Genomic DNA, 24,410 nt, shown 5'->3' with positions numbered 1-24,410 from the left:
TGAAACTAAAAAGCCCGTGCGCGCCAAACTCTACTTAACTACTTTTTCCCTACCACCCCGTAGTCCTCCTTGCGTCTTTCGCTGGGTCTCTCCTGGTCTCACGCTGGTATGACCTTGGGCGTTCCTGAGAGACAGATAACAGTCCATCTGCGCTTAACGGTTATTCCTCTAGCTATCCCCCCCCCCTTTCTTATAATAGCAGAAAGGAAGCAGGCTAATTAGCAAAATGGTTAATTGATTGTGAGGCTTCTGACAGGCCGCCCCTCTGGAAAAAAGGACTAGATCCGCTTTTGGAATTGAGGACTTGTAAAAGAGTAAAAAGAGAGAAAAACATCATCAATGCATTTCTGTATATATACACTGTTATTTTGGTTTGTCTGGATATTTTTTATAAAAGTCCTCGATCAGTTTGGGCACTCTCACATGGTTTTTCCCCACCCATTCGTAGTAAGATTTAGGGAAATGCTTCCATTGGACTAGAGATTGTATTTCTCCTCCCTGTTTCCTGGCATCTAAAATCTCTTCCACTTCCAAACGCTGCTCCCCTTCTATCATTATTGGGTCGGGGGGTGGCTGGGTGGGATGCCACTTGGGTGATTCTTTGCAAGGCTTCAGAAGATTGCAGTAGGATACAGGACGCACCCTTCTAAGGTTTTTTGGTAGCCGTAGTCGGAAAGAGTCCGGGATGATGACCGTTTCGATGGTAAAAGTCCCTATAAACTTAGGTCCCAGCTTCTTTGATGGCTGTGGAGGCTTGAGATATTTAGGAGAGAAATACACTTTATCCCCTACCTTCCACGGCTTTTCAGGGGAACGTTTACGACCAGCATATTTCTTATAATCCTCTCTCGCCTCCTGCAACGTGTTGTTAATTATCAGCCGTATTTCTGTCATTTGCTGGACCCTTCATCCGCTGATGCTACCTGAGTGGTTTTCTGGGGCAGCTCCAGGATTGGTGCAAAATCCTGCCCGGTAGCTATTTTAAACGTCTTGGCTCATACCCTGTGTACATTTATCTAATGCACCTTAAGACAGTGTTTCTCAACCTTAGCAACGTTAAGATGTGTGGACTTCAACTCCCACAATTCCCCAGCCAGCATGGCTGGCTGAGGAATTCTGGGAGTTGAAGTCCACACATCTTAACATTGCCAAGGTTCAGAAACACTGATTTAGAGTGTTTCCAGCCAACCTGGGCAAGACCAACTTTTAATTTAAGAAAAAATCTGAGCCGTGATTTCGCCTTAGGATAGATATGTAAGCAGGGAATGCTTCGTGAGCTGAAGATGCTTGGTTGATACTGTAGAAGTCGCTATAAAAGAATATAGATTAAGTCAATACTGGAAGCTCTATATCAAGTTAAATATGAACTCTAAACATAAGAAAACCAAAATTTTGGATGTGGCATGATTTCCATGTATAAAGTTATCATCCAGAAATGTTTCTAGTTAGAATTAAATTCTCCATCAGATTTGCTTTTTAAATACGAGGTTATTCTAGACATCAAGGCATACTCCCACAATTTAGTATCAAGGGGGAGACCAGAGACCTTTTTCAGTAAAAAGCATATAAAATCTTTGCAGCCTTTACCATATACAATACTAATTTAGTGTATTTAGAAGGGCTATGGGGTTTAACGACATTTAACAAGGATATCTCCGGTTGCAATTCTGCACCATCATTCTTAACGCACTCTGAATCTAATTCTGAGAGGGTGCAAGGCTTTGAAGTCAACATGGTAAGCTACTAAGACTAAAACCACTAAACAAGTTAATACTTAGCAAGCTTAGAACGTTGAGCAACCATACCTGCGCAGTCTTTACCTGACCTGAGTTAAGAAGGTTGTGTGAGCACCGCTATTGATGCCCACTTACTCCAGCGTGTGTTTCCTGACCGGGTTCTTTAAATACGTCTGCCCAGGTTCGGAGGCTATTTCCCTGGCCTGAAACCATGATTCTGCTATCTTGTGGCCTGCAGGCCTATTGCCAATTTGCATATGACGAAGGTGGCCTTCCTGATTTGCATCTCATCACACTGCAAATGTGCCCTGCCCACACCTTTACGTTGTGTGACATTGCCTTCATCTCGTTCCCAGCCAGGAGCGAGCTATGCTTCAGCTGACCTTAGCTATGCTGTATTAAACTATTATCCAGGGACAGCCGAGAGGTATATAAAATCTATTACATTTTGCCAACCCTTACATTAGAGGTAAAGTCAGGACACCAGTACAGAGTGGGATCCGAGTGGTGCTTATAGCTATTTCAGGAGAACATCAACATGCTCCCTTCTTTCCCATCCCACGTCAGTCTCGTCCGCCGACACGCTGCTGCCCTCTGCACGGACGCAGCAGCGTTGTGCCAGAGGTCTCACAGAATCAGGTAATAACACTTGCCAGCATATCAGGCAGGGCATAAGCGCTTTAACTCTATGCCCTTACTGGTTTAGCCCAGGGCTGAAGGAGCAAAACAGGAAATGATGGGACCAACCTTCCCAATTCTCCCTGAGCAGAGCATGGTGAATCTGGAAGTCAGTGTTTGTTGCCCAAAGGAAAGGAAGTGGGGACACTGCTAAATTTCACTCTGATCTGTTTTTTCAAAACACTTTGTTCAAATCATGTTCTGACAGAATGGGGTGTAGGAGGAGGGTATGCATTCGGATCTGGGGAGGCAACTGATGAGCACTGTGGCATTTTGATGCAAGCTCCTCCCCTTTTGTAGGTGCATCATGATGTCATTCTGATGAAACCATCAGATTTTGCTGATGCCTCTAGCCCAGTGTTCCTCAACCTCAGCAACTTTAAGATGGGTGGACTTCAACTCCCAGAATTCCCCAGCCAGCATGGCTGGCTGGGAAATTCTGGGAGTTGAAGTCCACCCATCTTAAAGTGGGTTGCGATTGGTGGAGATACTGTGTTCTGCATATCCTCCTGATATGCAGAAGAGACAGGAAACAGTGCTGGCACGCTCAACCAGTTGCTTTGCTTCTCATGCGCTGCGCACACAAAATTAGGATGCTACCCTTCAGCAGCGAGTCAAAACAGAGGTGGAGCAGAGATGGGCCGTGGGGATCATCCAATTTCAATGTGGTGTCTGAATAAAGCATTGATAGGAAGCATTAAAATGGGCTGGACTTGCAAGAAGGAAACTTTTAATTAAAGGGACAGAAACGACTGCACAGCCTCAACACCATTTTGTCAACGCTGGATCAACTGATCCTGGAACTGTATTTAGTTACACCTTGCCCACAAAATCCTACCTGGGAAATGGGCTAACGCATTTGGAAGACACCCCATTGCAGAAGGTTGCCCAAACTCTCTGTTTTACATCCAGGAAGAAGCTATAACGTCAGGACTAAATTATCGTGTTATTTGGGCTGGGTTTATTTAAGAGTGGTTGTCCTGAATGCAAAACCTCCAGTTTCCTGGGCCTTTTCTGTAACAGATCTTTTGCCTTGGCACCATTGGTCTTAGCCTTGGCATATTCAGCTGAAACTAGCTAGAAGATGAATTTGAAACTGGCAGGACTTTGAAACAGGATTTGGAAACTGGCTGTTCTGGTCACGTTCTCAGATGACAAAAAGGGAGAATTATGTCAAAATGGGATCACATTTGCCATCCTTTGGACAGGTGATGACGATGTCAGAGGACCACCAAATCTATTCAGTTCATGTCGAGAGGCCTTGGCAATGCACACACAATGAGCTTAATCAGCTCAGTTGCACACTTAATGGCTGCATTTGCACAACACGCTGAATTTCCGTACTCTGAAATTTGGTTCGGTTAAATGTGGCTTAGTCTCTTGTGTAAACCCAGCCTGTTTGGTTAGCTTAGGATAAGCAAACCCACCGGCTATTTATGTGTCTTTACCTGTTTAGTCTGGGCTCAGATTAAGTCTTGATCCTAGGTCTAGCTTAGGCCAGACTCAACCCATTTCAGGATGGTACAGTCCTAGAAGGTGAAGACTTACATGACTGAGAGAGAATGGCTGGATGCACCACAACAAATTTAACCTGGTTACTCAATTAACCATGGGGGCTGCTCAGTACTGTGAACTACAATCTGACTTGCACGAGCCTCTAAGCTACAAACCTCCCTCAACACACACACAAGTGAATCCAGGTTTCTTCTAGGACCACACTTTCCTCAGCCCGTCCAGACCCATCCTGTTCCTCTTGACAAGAAGAAAACTGCAATGCGCCACATTCAGGCAAGAGACGCTGGGCAGCAACATATTGATCATCTGCAACGAGCAAGGCAGACGGTGTGGGCGTCTTGTGCCTGGGCCGGTAGCCAAACACATGCCCAGGAACGTTACGGCAGCTTGAGGGAACACCACGCTTTGCTTGTGTATCCGGGCGCAGATGCTGGCTCAGAAAAGGCCTGGCCTGTGGTTTCAGATAATGGACTGGAATGGCAGTGCTGGATCGCCCCGATGCTCAGAGAGAAGCAGTTCAGCTTGCCACAGCTCCATTTAGCGTCCTGGGCAGTGCCCGCTGACCCCACGGGTGGGCCTTTGTCTTCACCGGCAACGGGACCTCGGTGGAGGTTTCTTAAGAAGCCCAGCAAGGAGGAGCGAAACGGTCGGATTTCTCCACTGATCTCATCAATTAGCACCGAGCGCATTTGCGCTCCAGATGTTTGCAGGATATCGTGAGATGCCATTAATGCCTCATTTGAAAGGCTGAAACATGCAAAGAGGGAGCAGCAGGGTGAGACGGCACAAAGGGAAGTCAAAAAAGTCAAGATGGTGCCCACGGCTGGGTGATCAAAGCCCCATCCCATTTTCATTTCCATTGACTTTTTTGGCCTCCCCCAAATCCAACCTTTGGCCACGAGCACGCAATGAAAGACGACAAAGGCAGGAATTCTCCCGGTAGGTCTTTAACCGGGCCACCTCTTCAGGCTCAGGGCCAAGCTTCAAAGAGGGTGGGCTCAGAGCCCCAAAGCGGGCAGCGTTAGAAACAAGACTTATATTCTATAAAACACGCAGCTGGGAGAAAGAAAAAAACCATCATTTGTGTCCAGGCATTCTTCTCCAAAGTTGGCCCCTCTTTTTTGTAGTTGGTGGGCAGAGCAGGCGGGGTTAAATGCTATCATTGAGCAGGGATGGGAGGGGGGCTGGCGGAGGTCCAGATGAAGCCGCTCAAGGCCAGGATTTGGCCCACAGCCAGAGTTCCCAACCCCAGCTTGTGCTGATCAAATAGCCTTACCCTGAGCCTGGCTGCGTTCTGACTTTGCACGTCGTGGCTTTGTATAGAGGGCAGAGCTCCAGGGGTGAGGGGAGTGGGGGGGCTTTTCTCAGCTCTGCTCCCTAAGAGCTTTTAACTGGTAATGGAAGAGGGGGCACCTTTTGCATAGAAAGCAATTTCTCTTTGCCACGGAGTTGCAATGCTCCCTTAATATTGTAAACGCCAGCGCAGGGAGCCCACTGAGACAGCTTCCAAATTGCTTAGGACAGCAAGAGGAAAGTTACGGTATGTGACTTGACCTGCATCAACCTCCTGAGGCCAAGAGAACTGATGCAGGTCGCTTGTCACTTGCGTGCGGACCGGGTACCTCCTTGGCCGGAAATACAGATATGGAACGGAGCATGGCGCTTCCGTCTGAGCATGACCTGCATGCTTCAATTACCGATGTAGGAATCCGTTGGTTAAGACCTAGCTCCAAACTTGATGAATAGATGGATAGAGGGGTGGATAGACAGACAGACAGGCAGACAGACCGTTTCAGCTGTTTGCACGTCTTGCACTGAGCAGGGATCTTAATGGGATTGCAGCCCTCGGGCTACAGATTAGGCTAAACCAGTTTTTGGTTTAACACGCTGCATAAACCTGGTATTATTGTGGTGCAAAGCATGATTTATTCATCAAGAAGGATGCACAAACATGGCCACTGAGTTTTGTTCAAAAAACCTTGGTTAAAACAAAGCATGGCTTAGATCAGTGTTTCTCAACCTTGGCGACTTTCAGATGTGTGGACTTCAACTCCCAGAATTCCCCAGAAGTCCACACATCTGAAAGTCGCCAAGGTTGAGAAACACTGGCTTAGATGAGGATGAGGGTGATTTACAATTTATATAACCACCCATCTCACGTGTGTGACTCTAGGCAGCTTACAATAAAAGAGATAAAAGAGATAAAATACCTGGGTCAGTGTGTTGTGTGAATATTCTGTTTGTTTGTCTGTATCTTGTGCTTTAGACAGCCCCCAAAACAAGGCCCTGGGATCGAGAAGGAACAAAACCCAGCTAGAAATGTGGTTCCCGGGCGGCACCTGCACAAAGGTGGCCGAGGGGAAACGCCTCCTCGCCACGCTGCTGAAAGCAAGCGGCGGACGGATCGTCTTTTGCACACGCGGGTGGAAGAGCAGAAAGGCCGGGTGGGGGACCAGCCCATTTCCTTGGCAACGCCAGACTCAGTGCCTCTGAGTCACCCCCGAGGGAGGGTCCCTTGGGGTGGGCCGTCCCTGAGCGTGCCCGCCCGCACACAGACACACGGGGTTGTGTGTGCGGCCACCACGCCCCTCCGTTGCCACACACAGCCGCCGTTGTTCTCTGGACAGGCGGCTTCTGTTTCCTTTCTGATGAAACTGCCTTTCTGCAGCAAAGCGCCCTGAGAGGTCGAAGCTGGAGGAGGGCGCGGCCGAGCAAGGCACGCGGTGCCTGCCTGGCATGGGAAGAGCTGAGCGAGGCAGGGCGCCCGGGAAAGGAGGACCAGCCTTTCCCAAACCAGAAACACTCAGATTTAAACATAGCCTAGCCTGGTTTCCGGCTTCTGTGCAAACCGGGGCGGGGGGAACCAAGGCACGCCTCTGCTCCTAAGCCAGGAATCCTGTCCGCCCATCGCAGAGGCTTTCCCTTCCACTACAGACTCCATTGTGCCCAGCAGGCGCGGGTAAAAGCTTGGGGGAGGCTGCCCTGCCTGGAAAGGCGAGCAGGCCTCCACGGCTGGCAGGGTTCACACAGCTCTGCTAATCTGGTTCTGGAAGGAAACCGTTGGGGTGGTTGGCCCAACGTGCAGGCGTCCTTAAAGGACCAATCCTGGCTCACCAGCTGGAGAGAGAGGAGGGGGAAAAATCTCATTTTTCTTTGCTCCTCCTCTTCCCACTTGTCTTAGAACACCCTCCCACTTATTCCCAGTTCAAGGGGATGTCCTTTCGCTGGGGAGACTGGGTCTGGTTTCCCGGGCTCCGTTTCCAGGCTATTTGGCTTTGGGAAGGCTGAGGCGAGAGATGAACAGATGGGCTGCGAATTCACCAACCGCCCCCCGGGCTCTGCTCTCCTGCCTTCTGGCTCCCCGGCTAAAATCGCGGGAACCAGCCCTCCGTCCTGCCGCTCCTCCCCTCCTTCCGATGGCGGAGGCCCTTGAAATAAAAATAGCAGTCACATGCAAATGCTCCCTGTATCCAAGGAGCCTTTTCCAAGGGCACAGCTCTGCCCAGCTGGCATTGCTGTCCCCACGCGTCTGGATGTTGCTTCGGCTGGGGCACCGTTTCCTTTTTCCGTGCCTGGCCCTGGGGAGACAGGGAGACCCTCGAAGTCGCTCTTGGGGGGTTGACCTGCTTCTGGCATAGCCCATGCGTCTAAAACTATCGCATCGGTCCTTGTCCCTCCCAAACTGCACACTCGCTGGACGTTTCTTGCCCTCCCAAATAAAAACAAGGGAAGGGAAAGAGGAAGGCTTAACTGGGCAAACTTCTAAATCTCTAGCTTGGCCCCTTTTTGCCCCCCCCAAAATTATTTTTATCTTTCTGACCCCTTTAGAAATCCAGTTCTGGTTCTGTCCAAGGGTGTCTGCAGGGAGTTTCCCAAAGAATCAAGATGGCGGGGCTTTGATCCTGCAGTTGTTGCTCCCATCTTGACTTTTTTGAAATAGAAAATAGAAAAGGGCATCTCTTATGAGCTTGTGGAGTCATGTTTCTCAACCTTGGCATCTTTAAGATGGGTGGACTTCAACTCCCAGAATTCCCCAGCCAGCCTTCAATTCTGGGAGTTGAAGTCCACCCATCTTAAAGATGCCAAGGTTGAGAAACACTGACATAGAGCATCTCCTGATGGTTTTGAAGGGTGGAAAAGGCAGCTGAGCAACTTTTGGGGGGGGGTGTGGTAACCACTGGGCCTATTATCTTACGACAGATTTGTGTTTTCCGTCTTGCTTTTAGTGGCTTTAAAAAAAAAACCAAAACGATGTTTATGCTTTTATGATGTAATTTGGAGTCATTTTCTGAGCCCAGCAGTGTAAAAATACAACACAGAAATACAGAAATAAATAAAATCCAACTTGGGAACGTAGCCCTCTCTCATTATCCTCACCGTGCAAGCTCTACATAAATAACCAGGGAACGTTTCAAATCTTTCTTTTTGCCTAGGTTGAAATATTGCAATTCTACCTACAGACAGGTCAATCCGTTGAGGGGGGTGGGAGCAGTTTGTGATATTGCAAAGTTGCCACTGTTTTTGCTTGTGGTGAATCCCTCCTGGTCCCCCCTCACTGGTTCCAGCTGGAGAGACCAACTGGAGCCAGACAGAGATGGAACGATTCTTCAGGTCGGGACAGGGTTGTGTGAACACAGCTGTATTTGTACCACACACTTAACCTGGTTACTTAACAAACCCATTTTCTGAATCGATAGACTATTAACTAAGTGGCTGGGTTTGCTCCAGACCCTAAGCCAGGGGTTTTAAAACTGTGGGTCACGGACCTCCAGCAGTCACAGACAACTTGGAGGGTCTCCAAATTTCTCCGGCGTAGTCGTTGAGCTTCGATTTTTGAGCATCTCCAAAGCATGTAAATTCCTCTTCCACTTATTTCCTTTCGTTAGCAGAGGCACAAGGGTGCTGTGAGCCAACTGTCATTATATTAATATTTATTTATTTTTTATTTATTTTTAAATGTATTAGAGCTGCCCACTCCGGAAGAATGTTAATTTGTTCAGCTTCTCCCAGAAATGTTTATATGGCATCTTTGCCTGAGGGTTGAGCAGTACTCTGCTCTTTGTATGGTCTGTAGAAGTATGTGTGTTAGTAATTTTTATCCGTTTTATAACGCTTCTAAAATGGAAAAGCATGCTGGGCGGCAAGAGAAGAGCTAAAGACTATCCATGTACTTGTGCTGATGAAAGTTGTATTTATGCTGGCCAGGACTTTCATAAATTGCTGCTATAAAGAGAAATTATTGATCAAAAATAAATGTGGAACAAGGAGTGAAAGTTGTTCTCTTGAAATCTGAATTTCAGGAATTATGCAAGCTCATTTTCCTTCCCCATTAAAATTATGGCTTTCAGGTGGGTCTCTCTCTCTCTCTTCTTTCTTTCCTTTCTTTCTCTCTCTCTCTCTCTCTAACAAAATGGTTTTATTTATAAAGGTATACAGTTCTATTACTGTATTATTTGAGATATAGATTAACATCTAACTATTACAAGTAACTGGCATATTTATTTCTTGCCCAGCCTCAATGAAATCTTTAGTTTTGTTTAGGTGGGATCTCACAAAATCTTTTCTCATTTAGGGAGCTGCAGAATTGCAAAATTTGAGCATCCTCACGAATTCACACAAGGGAAAAAAGAAAGCCAGGTGAAAAGATCGCAGCTGCCGGGTTTTTAGGTGACCTGAGTAAGCCTCTTGTGGGACTGTGTGGCCTTGGCTTGGGAGGCAGCGTCCGCCAGATGTGCCCTGGGAATGTAGATTTGTAGTCCCGACACATCTGGAGTGCTGGGTTAAAGAGGCTGGTCTAGAATGCATCCTCTCTCAACACCGCAGGGGTGATTCACCAACTCTCATTGGAGCTTTTTTTGAGCTGTGTTGGGTTTTCTTCTCCCTTGCCCAGGTCTGACTCTCTTGGCCCTTTTTGGAGATGAGGAAGGAAGGAAGGAAGGAGCCCTGCTTCTGACAGCAGTCTTCAGAGAGCTGAAGTGCTGCCATACAAAACCCATAATATAATATAATATAATATAATATAATATAATATAATATAATATAATTCAATTCAATTCAATTCAATTCAATTCAATTCAATTCAATTCAATTCAATTCAGTTAACTCTCTTATTTTCTATTGCCCCAGCGGGCAGGAGCAGAATGGATGGGTTCAGGGTGTCCAGAGGGGTGGATCAGGCTGCCCCAGGATGTGGTGAGTCCTCCTTCACCGGGGGTCTTCAGACCAAAGCAAGACGGTCATCTATCAGTAGACGGATCCTACTCCGAGTAGGGGGCTGGACTAGGTGACCTCCGGGATCTCTCCTAACTCTGATTCTGATTCTAAGAACACTTTTCTGTTCATGGTTCCCAGCAAGTGGCATTGGGAGGATTGCTGCTTCTCAGAAGCTGTGCTCACACAACCCAGCTTGGTTACACATGCTAAACACTGGGACTTCCTTCCTTCCTTCCTTCCTTCCTTCCTTCCTTCCTTCCTTCCTTCCTTCCTTCCTTCCTTCCTTCCTTCCTTCCTTCCTTCCTTCCTTCCTTCCTTCCTTCCTCTTTCGAAGTGCAGGGTCTTGCCCCTTGTGGCATGAGGAGTATTTCTATGGTGCAAACTGAACATGAAATAAACTTCAGCCGAGGCGCATTTGCCAAATCAGCTTGCAATGCAGGCCGGCCCAGACTTGCCCGAGAACGCCTGGGGAATTTGCACTAGCAAACGGGAAGCAACCGAGAAAGCAGTTTGCTAGCCAGATCTCAGCAGCTGCAGCCGTCCTGGTGGGTCTGGGTAGCGGCAAGCTGTGCCCCCAGAAGGCACGTTGGCCCCTCTGTCTGCCTGAAGTGAAGAGGCTCCGACAGGCGCTTGCATGCCAAGGTCTTTCTGCCTGCTAAGACCATGGTACTTTCTGGGCAGTGCTGGCTGGGGAATTCTGGGAGTTGAAGTCCACACATCTTCAAACTGCCCAGTCTGAAAAACACAGCCTTATTCCATTCCTTTGCAAACCCAAAATGATGAAGGAGCTGGCCGCTTGAGCTTGGACTTGTTTAAAAATAATTCATTATTTTAACGCAAGAATTTGCTCCCCCACATCCAGGGGGGTGGCCGCAACTTTGAAGGAGCGACCCTATTTCTCCACTGCGTCTCTGTCACCCCTTTTTAAACCAGAAAATGTGTGAGCGGGTCTGGAGATAAGATTGCCTGCCCAAGTTGGCGCCTTTACACAGCTCACCTAACCAGGACAGTTAAATGGCATCGACAGAGTCCATGAATCTTGTTTAGTTTGGTTAACCAATCATTCATGCGTTGTTCAAATCCAGCAAATGGGCAAATTCAGTAACCGGGTTAATTCAATAACCAGGTTAAGCAGTATTAGCATTCCTTTTAGTGTGTTTTTCTTTAGCACACACTTATATCTAAGCGCATTGGAACACTTCTGTGGTCTGAATGCAGGCCCTGTGTTGATCTGTAGCCCGGTGTGGCTGATGGGAGATGCAGTCCAACCCCTTGAGAAGGTATTTGGGCAAGACAGACGTGAAGTCAGCAAACTGCATGTTTTTTTCTTGAGCAGGATGATTTTATTTGCATGCAAATGTATGCATGTTTAATCATTCAGGAGTACTGAAGGAAGGGTGGGGTGCATTGGGGAAAATGTGGACTTGCATCCGCATTTCTCAGCATTAAGCTGGGGGAGAGGTGGCTCGATCCACCTGCTTGTCCGGTTCTGAGTAAGCAGTTTCTGTAAGATTTTTAAATCGGCTTCAAGGAGCTTTTTCCCTAAAGGAGAAACAGGATCCCTGATCAGCTGGCCCTTGCGAAAGTAGCTTCTCTCCTGCTCCGAGCTGGGCGCTGATTGGTTGACCCTCCTCTTTTGCCTTCCTGCTGTTATTTGGTTTTTAAATAAGCAGTAGGGGAAAATTTGATAAACAGACGTACTCTAAACAGGCAACTAAATAGAAAATGTACTTCTTAAGCCAGTGCTGGGACGGAAAAACATGCCGCGGGCTTGGGGGAAAAGAAATCATAATGAAGCTGCTCGCTTGTCTGGCATATAAGATGGAGCAAAGGTTGGAATCCTCGGGGTCAAACATGGGTTGGGCCCAGGAGAAAATGTGGGGGGACTGGAGGGGAGCAGAGCCGAAAAACCTGCCCAGAGATTCCTGCGCCATTTGCATCTCACCAGATCAGGCCATGCTGCGCGTTCGAATTCCACAGCAGCTCTTGCTTTGCTTGATGCTCCCGAGCATATGCAGAGTGCTGAAAGAATGCAAGTAAATTCAGAATCAGAAGTCCCCATTAAAAAGGAAAGTGTTCATAATAGAATTATCTGGGATGCAAAGCTTTCATTTCACGAAAGCTTCTGCCTCTGAATAAAATGTTAGTTGGGAAAGGGGCTAGCCGGCTCCTCCTGATTTTTTGCTGCTGGAAACTAACACAGCATTCCTGTCCCAGTGCCCAGCTATCAACCTATGCTAACAGACATTCATTAGACTAGAACCAAACCTAGTTTTCTTAAGAATGACATGAGGACAGGCAAGCTACCTCTTGAATCAAGGGAAGCCCAGGGGGAGGGGAGGATTAAAAAACAGGACGTTCCTTTGCCTGTAAAACACAGAAATGAACACCAGGACGGGTGAGAAACGGGCACAAGGATGACCTGGGAACACCCACTCTCCTCTCGTTCTCTCTGACGGTCACAGCGGCTCAGGGGTGCAAAGGTGAGGTCTCCAGACAGGTGAAGACCCAGCAACTGTGTTTGTGCAACATGCGAAACTGGGTTAGCATGAACCTGGTGAGCTTCTTTGGGGGGCTAGCCTACGGGGCAATCCCAAGGGCGTTTAGTGCATGACTGAGTGCTTTGGGCGAATCCACGTTCATTGTGTTGTGTGAACATGGACCTCCTCCTCAAGCTGAAAAGTTCTTGAATTGCACCACAACTTCCCTTCCCCTTTTCTCGTAGCAAAACCCTGCCATACCTGGCCCAGGAGCCTTTCCCATCCTGCACCGTGGGCGCTCTGAGGGGGGGGCGAGTGACATCACACACATCACCCCACCTGCAATGTGATGCAACAATTGGTGCTGTTTGCACAATGATGTCACGACCTGAGCTCCTTCCGGACGCCTGCAGTGGCCCTCCCCAATGCATTGCCTCTCTCTCCCAACTGGCATGAACAGCAGCGCAGCCTGGAGAGCTGATGGGAAGTGTAGTCCATGATCACACGCTACAGGGAGCTTTGACCATGGTCGGCACGGGCGCGTTGTCTTCCCCGACCGAGACGCTTTGGGGAAAGGCTATGCTGGTCTATGACCGCAACCCAGTAAAGATTTGATTTGATCTGGGGAACGGAGGCCCACAGGTTTGGCAAAAGAGGAATGGACTTTGGGGGGAATTCTGCTCCGAATGGGCTGTTGTGCCTTTTGGGAAGACGCCCCATGGGCGCTTCTGCAGAGCACCCTCTCCATTCTTCCTGGTTGGATTCTGGGTGCTCCTGGCCCCTCCTGGGTGCAGCGCCCCCCCCCAGGAGGAGAGCCAAGGAAGGGGGGGGGAGAAGCAGAGACCAGAAGCCCCGAAGCATCAGAGCTGCTGGTGGTCTTCAAGCCCAACAAAGCTTTGAAGCTTCAGGGCGGGAGATTTCCTGGGCCTCGCAAGCCGGAGGCACAGGGAGCCCTGGCCAGTTGGAGCCCATCCAGAGCGGAGGCAGCCCTTGGACGTCATTGGCTCTGCTTCCCAGCTGCTGGGAGGGGGCCTCTCCACTAACCCCCCCAGCTGAGCTGCAGAACTCCAGGGGACCACTGAGGGGCAGAGCGAGGAGAGATTTTGCATCTGCACTTTGGCACCCTGGAATAAGCGGCACCCTCCCTCCCCACCCGGGCTGTTTCAAAAGCCATCTCCTTCCAAAATTAAAGAGCACCATTGCCAGAAGGGCGAGGAAACCTGCCCCAAGGACCGAGCTGCCTCGATCCGTGCAGGGGCTTGCAGGCCAAGCAGCCTTTTCTCTTCTCCACCCGCAAATGCAAAGAAGGGTTGCCGAATCAGGGTCCCGGAGAGGCTTCTCCCCAAAAGGCATTTGCTCATCACACAGGTGAAGTTCATGTCGCCTTTGAGAGGTGGAAGAGGCAGATTCCAACCCGTAGGAAAGGTTACCTGCAGGGACCCCAAGGTGGCATTCTCAGTCCCTGCTTCCTTCTCTAGCACCAGGCCCCAACTCGGTTAAGTTTTTACAAAGTGAAGATCTGGCTGTTTCAGTAAGATCTGGCTGTTTTGTCTCTCTTGGACAGCCCTGGAGAGTAATTCTATCTATAGCTGCATTTCTCAACCTCAGCAACTTTCAGATGGGTGGACTTCAACTCCCAGAATTCCCCAGCCAGCATGGCTGGCTGGGGAATTCTGGGAGTTGAAGTCCACCCATCTGAAAGTTGCTGAGGTTGAGAAACACTGGTCTATACTGTTATCTTTAATTTTCAATGTGTTCCTGGTTTGTTTGATTTTTGTTTGTTTTGCTAATCCAAGGTTTTGGGCTAATCCAAATGACACCTTGAAATATAAACAGCTGATTGTTTTCTGATGGGTTCCAGCTCGAGAGGTCAAATAATAGCAAAATCCTGGAAAACAGGAGGCGATCTGACTATTTCCCTAGGGTGGCAACGCTGCTGAAAATATCACTCTGATGGAAAAATTCCCCCCCCAAAAAACCAGTATCACCCCCACCCAGATTATTTTCCCTTCCCTGATTTAAACACATTCATTATGGGCCACAAAGGCATTACGATTGTCTACTGCCCTGTTCCAAGTTTTCTCAGTAATCTAATTAAATAAGGTTATTAACTGATTAAAACGATTAACTAAATAAGTATGATTAGGTGTGTTTTGTTTCTATACAGACTCTGTTGTATTGTTAGTTGTCTGTGGATTTAAATAAAAGGAAAAAATAGATTTTTTTTTTTTAACTGCTTTGGAGATCCGTAAGCCGCTTAGAATCAGAACTCCATGGGGGACGGTAATCAAGATTAGGAAGATGCCGGCTTGCATTGTGATGCTCATCCACCCTATTCCCAATTTTAAATCCTCCCCCTGCCCACCCCAGATGTTGCCACAGAGATGGTTAGAGTGTCACAGAACCTGAGTAAAAGAAATAAGTAAAATAAACCCTTGATAACAGCAACCAGGCTTGGCATATTGTGTGAAGGCAGCCTAAGGCTTTGCTTGGCCTGGTTTAACTTGGCACAGGGCCTGTGGTTCCACATCTGCAAGGCATTAACGACTGCGCTGCTCTCGGATACGTCAGGAGCCAAGCACGGAGTGGCGGAGCTTCAACATGGCAGAGGACATCTTCATTTTCCCTCTGGGGAATTTGAAACGATTCCCATCCCACGGACATTTACTCATCTCTTATAGTCTTGCAACAGGCCCATTTACATAGTTCAGGTTTTCTCTGGGGTGTATGCAAATGATCCCACCCACACAGGGGAGGAAATGCTGAAGGAAACCTTTAGGGTTGCATTCTAGGAGTTGAAGTCCATGCATCTTAGAGTTGTCAAGGCTGAGAAAGGCTGGGCTAGCCAAAGGCTCCCTGATTGTTTTTCCCACCGCATCTGTTATTTCAGAGAGGCCTGCTTTGCAAATCTTCCATTTAACTTTTCTGGGCTATTGCCCAGACAGATCCATCCTCCTTCATTGATGTCAATCTAATCCCTTTTAAAAGCCCTCTGAGCCTGGAGGCAGGGTGACAACTTGGTATCCTGTTGCAGAAAATTCCCTGTGTGGGTCACCTCGAAAAGGGAAGAAAGTACACTCTTGTGAACAACACGAAGCCCAGCAGCTCCAACCCAGATGTGTTCTCTGTGCCAAGCCAAGCATGTTGCATGACCAAGATCTTCTAGAAGAGCTCCAGAAGCTGCTTCAGACCAAAAATGGGACCTTGTTGCATGACCGAGATCTTCTAGATCTCCCAAAGCCGCTTCACACTGGAAAGGGGACCTTGTTGCATGACCAAGGTCTTCTAGAAGCTCTCCCAAAGCCACTTTGTGTTCCTTTCAGCTGGCCCCTTCCTCCTAGCCTACCTCCCAGGATTGTTATTGTGGGGAAAATTGGAGGCAGGAGGGAGTGCCCTGAAGGCTGCCTTGCAAGTGGCATAAATCTAACAAGTATCAGTGAATAAAATAAGGTTGGGCTGCCTGCGGCGTGAGCACTCCAGAGAGCGATGGGGGTTACTCACCCTTCAAATGTCTCAGTGGTGCCAGGCTGGAGCATCTGTGGCAGGCGGTTCCAGCTGCATGGCACGGCTTAAAGTGCCTGCCAGGCTGGGCCAGGGGTGGGGATGTGGTGGGAAGGAAGCCGAGGCTGACACAGTGAGTTCTCCATGATGGAAGATTGCAAAGGGTTGGCCGGTGGGGCTTTGAATGTCCCCCCAGTCCAGAAAGAAGATAAAGCTGTGTCTGCAAAAAAAACCCTTTTCAGCGGCTTTCCTCGAGTGGGGGGAAATGTTCTCAGCTTTCATCTGCTGCTACCCGTTTGGCACTTCTGCAAAGCTATCGGAAGGGCAGGACTTCAACACCCGCTATGCCTGACCAACATGGTCTTTGGCGCAGACCAACATTGAACATGGCTGGGCAATTTCCAAGATTCCCAGTTGGCACATTCCAAATGTCCATCATGGTGCTTCTGCCCGTTGGCCTCTGCTTCTGCTAGCCTTTTGGTTACAGGGGGGTGGCAGTACAGTCTTGGAAACCCTGAACAGGGAAGCTGAACTGGTGCTGATGGGGCTTCATGTCATCAGTTCGGAGCCCAGATCAGGCTAGGTTAATAGTTAAGGTTTAACTAAAGTGACCCTTAATTCCTGCTTATGGACACAAGTAGCGGCTTTTGTACATTTTGACCCGATTACTAAAAGAACCCATTTGCTGGTTCACACAGTGCACTGACCTGTAAACTAATCCAAGAGCTGTGTTTGTGAGGCACACTACACCACAAACAGATCAAACCTAGCTTAGTGCGAAGGAACCTTTGCATGTTGTGGGAATGCAGCTGGTGGGTCTTGTGCAAACTCAAAACGAGCTTAACTAGATCAGGTTAAAGCAACTGAGGAGGGACAGAATAGCACTTTCTAAATTATTTGAAGGGATTCTCTATCATCCCAGAGCACAGGACACAGAATAAGGGATTAAAGAAGATTCTGGTTGATTGTTAGAGAAAACTTTCTAAAAGAAAGAGGTTTCTGACTCGGGACCCATAATCCAGAGCGGTGAGGGGCTGTACTTGAGGTCTGGACATCCATCTCTTGTGGAAACGTCACTTTCGATTCCCATCCCAAGCAGAGGGCTGGACTTGATGACCTTAACTCTACGATTCTACGATAATCATTCTTTTTGATTCTGTGAAATAGAAAAAGAAATGAGTCGACGCATTTTCCCAGGGTGCTGAGCCCGGGTAGGGTTGTAACTTGGGTTGAGTTTTCTTTTTAAAGGATTAGCGTGTCCCGTGGATCCAACCCATCAGCGGATGATTCAAGCCGTGGGCAAAGCCAGCCGGGACCAGGGCCGCGATTGGGGGGGGGGGGTCCTGCTGGCCTTGAGGCTCCTGCTAGATCTGCAGGTGGAGGTCATGGCCAGGTGTGCCCTTCAGTTGTGACCTTAGTTGTGACGAGAGGACAGCCCTGACTCTGGTGGCTCATGCCCTTATCACCACTTGACTAGACTACTACAATGCGTTCTCCATGGGGCCGCCTTTCAAGACACCTGGACGCTTTATTTGGTGCAAAATGCAGTGGCCCACCGGGCACACATTGCACCTCTTTGTAGGCCCTGCATTAGGTTCCTCCCTGTATTTGCTTCTGGGTGCAATTCAAAGTGCTGGGTTTAACCCAGTGTTTCTCCAACTTGGCAACTGTAAGACGGGTGGACTTTAACTCCCAGAATTCCCCAGCCAGCATGGCTGGCTGGGGAATTCTGGGAATTGAAGTCCACCCGTCTTAAAGTTGCCAAGTTGGAGAAACACTGGAACTTATGAAATCCTTTACAGCTTGGCACCAGGTTACCTGCAGGACCACATCTCTCCAAGCAGTCTGATCATGCTGATGAAGCCTGCAGAAGCTTCTGGTTGTCCCCCAAGGTGGGGGGCCAAAGCCTGGAAGCACATTTTTTCCATGACAGGCCAGGCCTCTGGAATGACTTCCCATTGGGAGTTCATTTGTCCCCAACACTAGCTACCTTCTGGAAAAAGTTGGAAACAGAGCTTTTTGGGGTGTGACGGCAGGTATTATATCGTTTGGGGTTTTTCATGTATTTATCTTCTATATTGTTATTATTCTTGCATTCATGGTTCTTGTGAGCTGCTGAAAATCTCTTTATGATTGTGGCAGGGGATATCAGTCTGATGAATGAATGAATCCACTAATTTAAAAAATAAGCAAGCAAGTTACTCTGGGGAGGCATCCAGAAACAGTCTGGCTGGCTCAAATCGAGATCCATCTGAGCATCTGTTCCTAACCACAATCACACCAAAACGACAACATGTGTTACTGCGCAAAAGCAACGCCATCTAGACTTTTTGAAACAGGCATAAAAAGCAAGCAGAGCTCCCATCGTGACTTCCTCGCCCGGCCTTGTGGACGCCCTGGGTGCAGTTTGCATTCTGACATTACGACAACCTGTTTTGTCACTCCCCGCCCGGACCCTCTGCAAGATGCTTTCCGCCCATTTCCCCAGCATTTTATTTTCTTCTAGGGGAAGGAAGCCTACCAGCAGAAGATCTTTCAAAGTCATCTCCCCCACCCCAAAAAAAGTAGGAGTATCTTCCTTCTGCTACATTTTTCTTTTGCAAATCAGCACCTCAGTAAACGGACAGCTTTAAAACATCCCAGTTCGGTAATTTTGGTGACACGTAACTGAGCTCAATCAAAGACGTGGCTTTGCATGAACCAAGCCTAGGAGGTTGTGTGAATGCAACTGCTAGAAACTCCCCCAGTTTCAGGCTGGGGAGAAAGAGAGACAAACCTTAGAAATGTAGATTAAAAATAAAATATAAGGCGAGGGGGTGTGGAGTGAGAAGCCACAACAGCTGCCAGGAAAAAGTGAGAAGTTGGGTGAGTCAATGGGAGGATATCTGACAAGAGAAAGTAGGCGAGATGTTTGTTTCATCTCCAGCCTTATGGTTTCCAGAGTGCTTGTGCCTGGGGGGGGTTTCCACCCCCCTTCCCCTCCCCCTTTCGAGGGGAGGCTCCTGCTCCTATTTTAACCATGCAAGTTAAAAATATCCCAGCTATTGTGGGAGCGAAACAAAGGTGCAGCTGGCGGCTGAGCTGGCGAAAAGAGGCAGGCCACCCCCCCCCATTTATTCTCCTGCAAAACTGGCCCTGGAGCCCCCCCCACCTTAAAAAGAGGAAGATGTGGAAGGTGGGAGGGATCTGGTTGCTGACTCCCCCCCAGTGTCTGTGCGAAGCAGGCATCGGGGCAGACGACTCTGGCGCCAGGAAACCGGCGCGAGCACAAAGCCGCTTGTGTGTGTGGAGTAAAACCTTCCTTCCTGGTATTCCCCTCCATCTGGAGGTGCCAACTCGTCCCTCTGGCTTTGCCAGCTGGAAAAAGGCCTTTGACGTTGCTCTGCCCCCCACTTCTAAACCTGGACCTGTTTTTCTAAAGGGCAAAAAAGAAACACGCTAACTTTGGGCTGTGCTTTCAAAACACATGTGGTCGGGTCACATTTAAATGGGTCTAGTCTTTAACCCTAGATCAGTGTTCCTCAACCTTGCCCGCTTTAAGATGGGTGGACTTCAACTCCCAGAATCCCCCAGCCAGCAAGGCTGGCTGGGGAATTCTGGGAGTTGAAGTCCACCCATCTTAAAGCGGCCAAGGTTGAGGAACACTGATCTAGATGGTAACTTGGATTGGTGTTTATCATGTTTTATGTTCTGTGGTTTAGCATGGGGTGCAACCCAGCTTATCTGATTAATTCAGGGTTCAGCAAAGTTTGCAAACCCAGAAAATGGGTGAATCCAGAAACTAGGTTAATTGTGTTGGGGAATGAAGCAATTCTCTTGGCAGGAAGAAAATGAGCAAGGCGTTGGCCGTGTGGTATCTCCTAGCACATCCCTGCGTGGCTTTCAAACTTCCTTACTCCCATCTCTCACCCTGGGTGTTTGCCTGGCTGCGATGAATGGTTGAGTTCCCCCAACCAGGTGCGAGAATCCACCCAGATCCTGCTTTCACACCATACATGGACCCTAAAGTTATCCAAGTGGTTCTGACAACACCGTAAGCCACACAAGGATGTAACCACGGTTAGCACATGGTGCAGATGCAGGGCTAGGATATTCCCTGAGTGAGTGAAGCGTGCAGTGCACATCTAGCCAAATGCACACGCTCACACAGTGCTTTCATACCTGCCTGGCTGGGGAGGGAAGGTAGGATTCTGACAACTTTTTGGAAACCATCTTGAACAAAAGAGGGAAAGGACAAACAGACGTCTCTTCTCAAGGGAGTTTGCAAGTTTTTGTTATTGCAGTGCTGGCTTGTCTAAGAAGGATGTCATTCTGGGGCAGTGTTTCTGAACCGTGGCGACTTTAAGACATGTGGACTTCAACTCCCAGAATTCCCCAGCCAGCTGGGAGTTGAACTCCACATGAGTTGAAATTTCCCAGCCGGCTGGGAGTTGAAGTCCACATGTCTTAAAGTCGCCAGGTTCAGAAACACTGTCTCTGGGGTGTCCCAAGCGAGGTGAAAGCCATTTCTTGGTGAGCAAGACAGTTCCTCAACTAGCAAATGCATCTTGTAGTGTGCCAGGCTGGCCACGTGGTTGTGTGGAGAGGCACTGGAGAGGGCCTGGAAACCGAGGGGACAAGAGCCAGCCTGGGTGATGGGAAGAAGGTGACGTGGGAGTTTCACTCTTGGCCTGCAGCCACCCAACGCCTGATGGATTCTGTGCAACTTGCAGCAAAAGCCGATGCTTTTCTGTACAGTGTTCCTGAAAGTCTTTAAAATGTGCCCCTCCCCTTCCAGACCCCAGATTAGGCCTAATCCAGGAGGGGAATCTGGTACCACAAGTGTGCTGGTGGCATGCAGAACCGTGGCATAGCGCCGTCCAACCCCTTTTTCCCTGGAATGGGATTGGAGGAGGCAGTTCAATTCGAGGGGGGCTGAATTTACAATGGCAGAGGCTGATGAGGCCTGGAGTAGTCATTTGGGAAGAGCTATTGGGGAGGGTCTGGCCTTGAGTCCTCCCCACCCTCCCCAACCCCGTGTCTGGGAAAAATCCATTTAAACCTTATGCAAGTGACCAGATTTGGCTCTTTTTAGAGGCAGGGAGCAGAAAGAGACTGTGTCATTGAAGAGAAGACCTGCAAAAGGGGAAGGTTTGTAATGAAAAGGTGAAGTGGTGATGGGGTGGGGGGGAGGAGAATGGTTTGCCAGTTCCAAAGAATAGGAAAAAGTTGGGGACTTTGCAACCAAGTGTAGAAAGCAGATTTTTTTGTGATGCGTCAGCTATCAAGGATGCAAAAGAAGACAGGCAGGCTGGCAAAAAAACAAAACAAAAAAGGAGTTTTTCTATGCTGGTCTTTCTTACAGTGTGGTCCTAGGACCCCTGGGGATCCCCCGAGATCCTCTCAGGGAGGTGTGAAATCAAAATTATTTGCCAGCCTAGGTTGAAAAATCACGCAATATTAAAATCCCATCCAACCATCGTGAGAAACGGTAACAGCAGCAAATGCCATTTTAATTTTTAATACGGTCAGTATTGATAAATGTACCCCATGCAAACAAAAGCTCTTTGGGGGCCCTCCATCGTTTTTAAAAGTGGGAAGGGGGGGCTGAGAGAACAAAGTTTCCGAAACTCTGCTCGGTGCCAACCTATCTGCCCTGTTGCAATCATAGGAGCAGTATATGTAAACTAACCCTGTTCCTGTTCTTTCAAGCTTTGTGTTTTGAAGGAAGCTAGAGAGGAAGTGTCCTCACGCAGCACAGGAGTGGTTGAAGAAAAAATTATTTTCTTGGCCGAGGTAGGGAGCCACGTTCTTTGGCTCCGTTGCCTTGTCAATCCCAGATTACAGAGACAGCTGAAACAGGTCCCCGGCTGAGACAGCAAATACAACTCAGGACACTAGGACAGTCTGAAAACGTGCTTTGCACGTCCCAGGAGAGCAGGCTGGTGCCCATTTTACCCACACTGCCCCCACACATCCAACGACTGCATTCACACAACACTCTGAACCTGCATCCCGAGTTAACCTGTTTTCTGAATCCCCAGAACGTACTGATCCATAAATTGAACCATGAAACACCAAATTAACATTAATCCTCGCCCAGCTTCACATGTTGTGCAAACGGAACTGGGCAGTCTTCAGTTGACCCAGTTTAAGTGTGTTGTGTGAACACGGCAGTGAGGTTTGACTTTTGAGTAAACATAGACAGGCATTTATGCCATGCAAGTGAGCGGGCCCTTCCTCTGTCCTAACCTCCTGCACCCTCTGTGGCTCCTGGGGAGGAAAACTCTGTTCTGACGAGTATTCCTTACCTCCCTGGTCATCTATGGCTTCTTCACGGCAGTTTGGAGAGCAAAAGAGTCAAGGCAGGTCTCTCTCCATGTGAACCAGTTGCCAGGTTGCCAGGCCTGGCCCTGACAAATTGCGAGGATTAAGGTGTGTGGGCAGGGGCAGGAAAAAGCCGTGTGAAGGAGGGGAGTTTCGCTCAAGAGGGAGAGCAGCCTTACCCACCTGTGGGGAAAACCCCATCCCCGTGCATGAGTCAGCCGCTAGTCAGCTGGCCGGGGCCCTGCTCCTGGCCTCCCAGATCCTGGCCAAGTCTCAGGAAGGAAACCCCCACGGATTAAACGGCAGTCCTTGGGCTCAACTCACACGCTCAGTTGTGAACACGGATTGAACACGGTGGAAGATCTCCTGCAGGCCAAGCGCAACTCTTTGTGGCCGCTGGAGTCGGCTGGGTAGCGTTTGCAGCAACCCTAAGAGATCCGCCGGACATTTTTCTCACGTTCCCAAGCTTGGGATCTCCTAGTGGTCTCCACTCTAAACGCCACTGTCATGCGAAGGGCTCGTTCGGCGTGGCCCTGATGAGGCCGCCAGCGCCGTGACAAGAGACGAGGCGGCCCGGCTCGTCCAGCAGCGCGCGCCTGCCCGGCTGGGGGCTGCTGCCAGCCCCAGACCGGCGGGGGGGGCGGAGGAACCGGGCGGGGAGCGGCGTGGAGCCGCTGCGCCGGCTGGGCCGCCGCCCTGCGCAGCGGCGGAAGCGCCCCTCTGCAGAAGAGCTGCGCAACTCCCACGCGGCAAGGCGCCGGCAGGCTGGCACGTCCGAAACGTGCTGCGTATTAATAGCAGCGAGCGGATGGCTGGGGGGCGGGTGCGGGTGCGGGGGGGGTCAGAACCGCCCCCAGGGCTGTCCCTCCCCGCTCGCTGCGACACGCGCGACCCCGCCTGGCCGCCTGGGGTGGCATCGAGGGCAGAGGCGGGCGGGGCGCCTCTCTCCCTTTGGAGGGCGGGGGGCACGAAGGCAGCTGCGCCCTGGCCACCGGGCGACGCCGCCAAGCCTGCGTGGCCCTCGGAGAAGGCGCCCGGACAGGCGGCGGCGGGCCCCGCGTCTTGCGCGCGTCCCGAGCAGACCCCGCTGGCTCCAGGGAGGCGTGCGGAGGGGTCGGGCCCGGGGCTTCTCGCCCCCGGCGGCGACCCAGAGGCCGTCCGGGCCACCCGCGAGCAAAGCGGTGGGCGCGCGTCCTCTGCATGCCCAGTGCTCCGCAACGGGGAGGCTCGATGCCGCGGACCAGAGCCGCTTCGAGGCGGCTGTGGCCGTGGATGATGGGTCCCAGAGAGTATCAGGTTATTGGGCAAGGCGGTTGCAGACCCAGGCGACGGCCGTGGCCGCGCCTCGTGCACGGAATCCTGCGGATCAGTCGCGCCCGTCCCATCCGCGGTGAGCCCCCGCCCCCCTGGTCCGGTCCTTGAGAGGCGCAGCCTTGCGCGCGATGCACGCCTGCGCCTCGGCGTCGCCCAGCAAGGTAGTCTGGTTCCCCACTCGACCCGGGTCTGGGGTCGCGCGCGGAAAAGCCAGCCGCGGTCCGACGCAGCTTCGCCTTTCGTGTGGCTGCGGCGGGCTGCGCAAGCCGAGCCCGTGTTTGCGCGAGGGGCGCCCGGGCACCCGCGCCGCCCCCGCCTGAGCTCCCGGGAAGGAGGCGGGGGGCCCGGCTGAAAGCTCGCCGCGGGCGCTGGGCATGGCGGGGGCGGCGGCGGCGGCGGCGAAGCGCGGCTTGCGGGAGCGGCGGTGCGGGCGGAGTCCGGCTCGGCGGCCCGCCGTGCGGAGGGGCGGCCGGGCCGCGGGAGGAGCAGCGCCCAGCCCGGGCTCCGCGGAGGGAGCCGCCGCGCCCGACCCCGCCTGGCGAAGAGGAGAGCCATTCTGCCTCGGTCCGGCCAGGAGAAGGGGCGGGGTGCCTGCGCGCAATTTGGGGAGGGGGTGAGCCCCGCTTCTTGGGGAAGGCGGGGCGGCGGCTTGGCGGACTGCTGCTTC

General features: G+C 50.4%; 1 protein-coding gene across 1 annotated transcript in view; it reads right to left on the bottom strand.

Annotated features, from left to right (window-relative positions):
- TIGD1 (tigger transposable element derived 1) overlaps positions 1-23,209 on the bottom strand; it is a 37,378-nt gene extending 14,169 nt beyond the window's left edge. Inside the window, exons 1-2 of the mRNA XM_088132212.1 lie at positions 22,613-23,209; positions 12,088-12,164 (exon numbers count right to left, since the gene is read on the bottom strand). The gene's annotated coding sequence lies outside the window, so the exon portion shown is untranslated. The remainder of the gene's footprint in view (positions 1-12,087; positions 12,165-22,612) is intronic.
- Between the last annotated feature and the right edge of the window lie 1,201 nt (positions 23,210-24,410).

This window comes from Python bivittatus, unplaced genomic scaffold, assembly GCF_059951505.1.
Source record: "Python bivittatus isolate LINGU-HERP-01145 unplaced genomic scaffold, Pbiv_v1 ctg000980_np1212, whole genome shotgun sequence".
Lineage (NCBI taxonomy): Eukaryota > Metazoa > Chordata > Lepidosauria > Squamata > Pythonidae > Python > Python bivittatus.
This window is presented reverse-complemented; position numbering and strand designations above follow the sequence as displayed.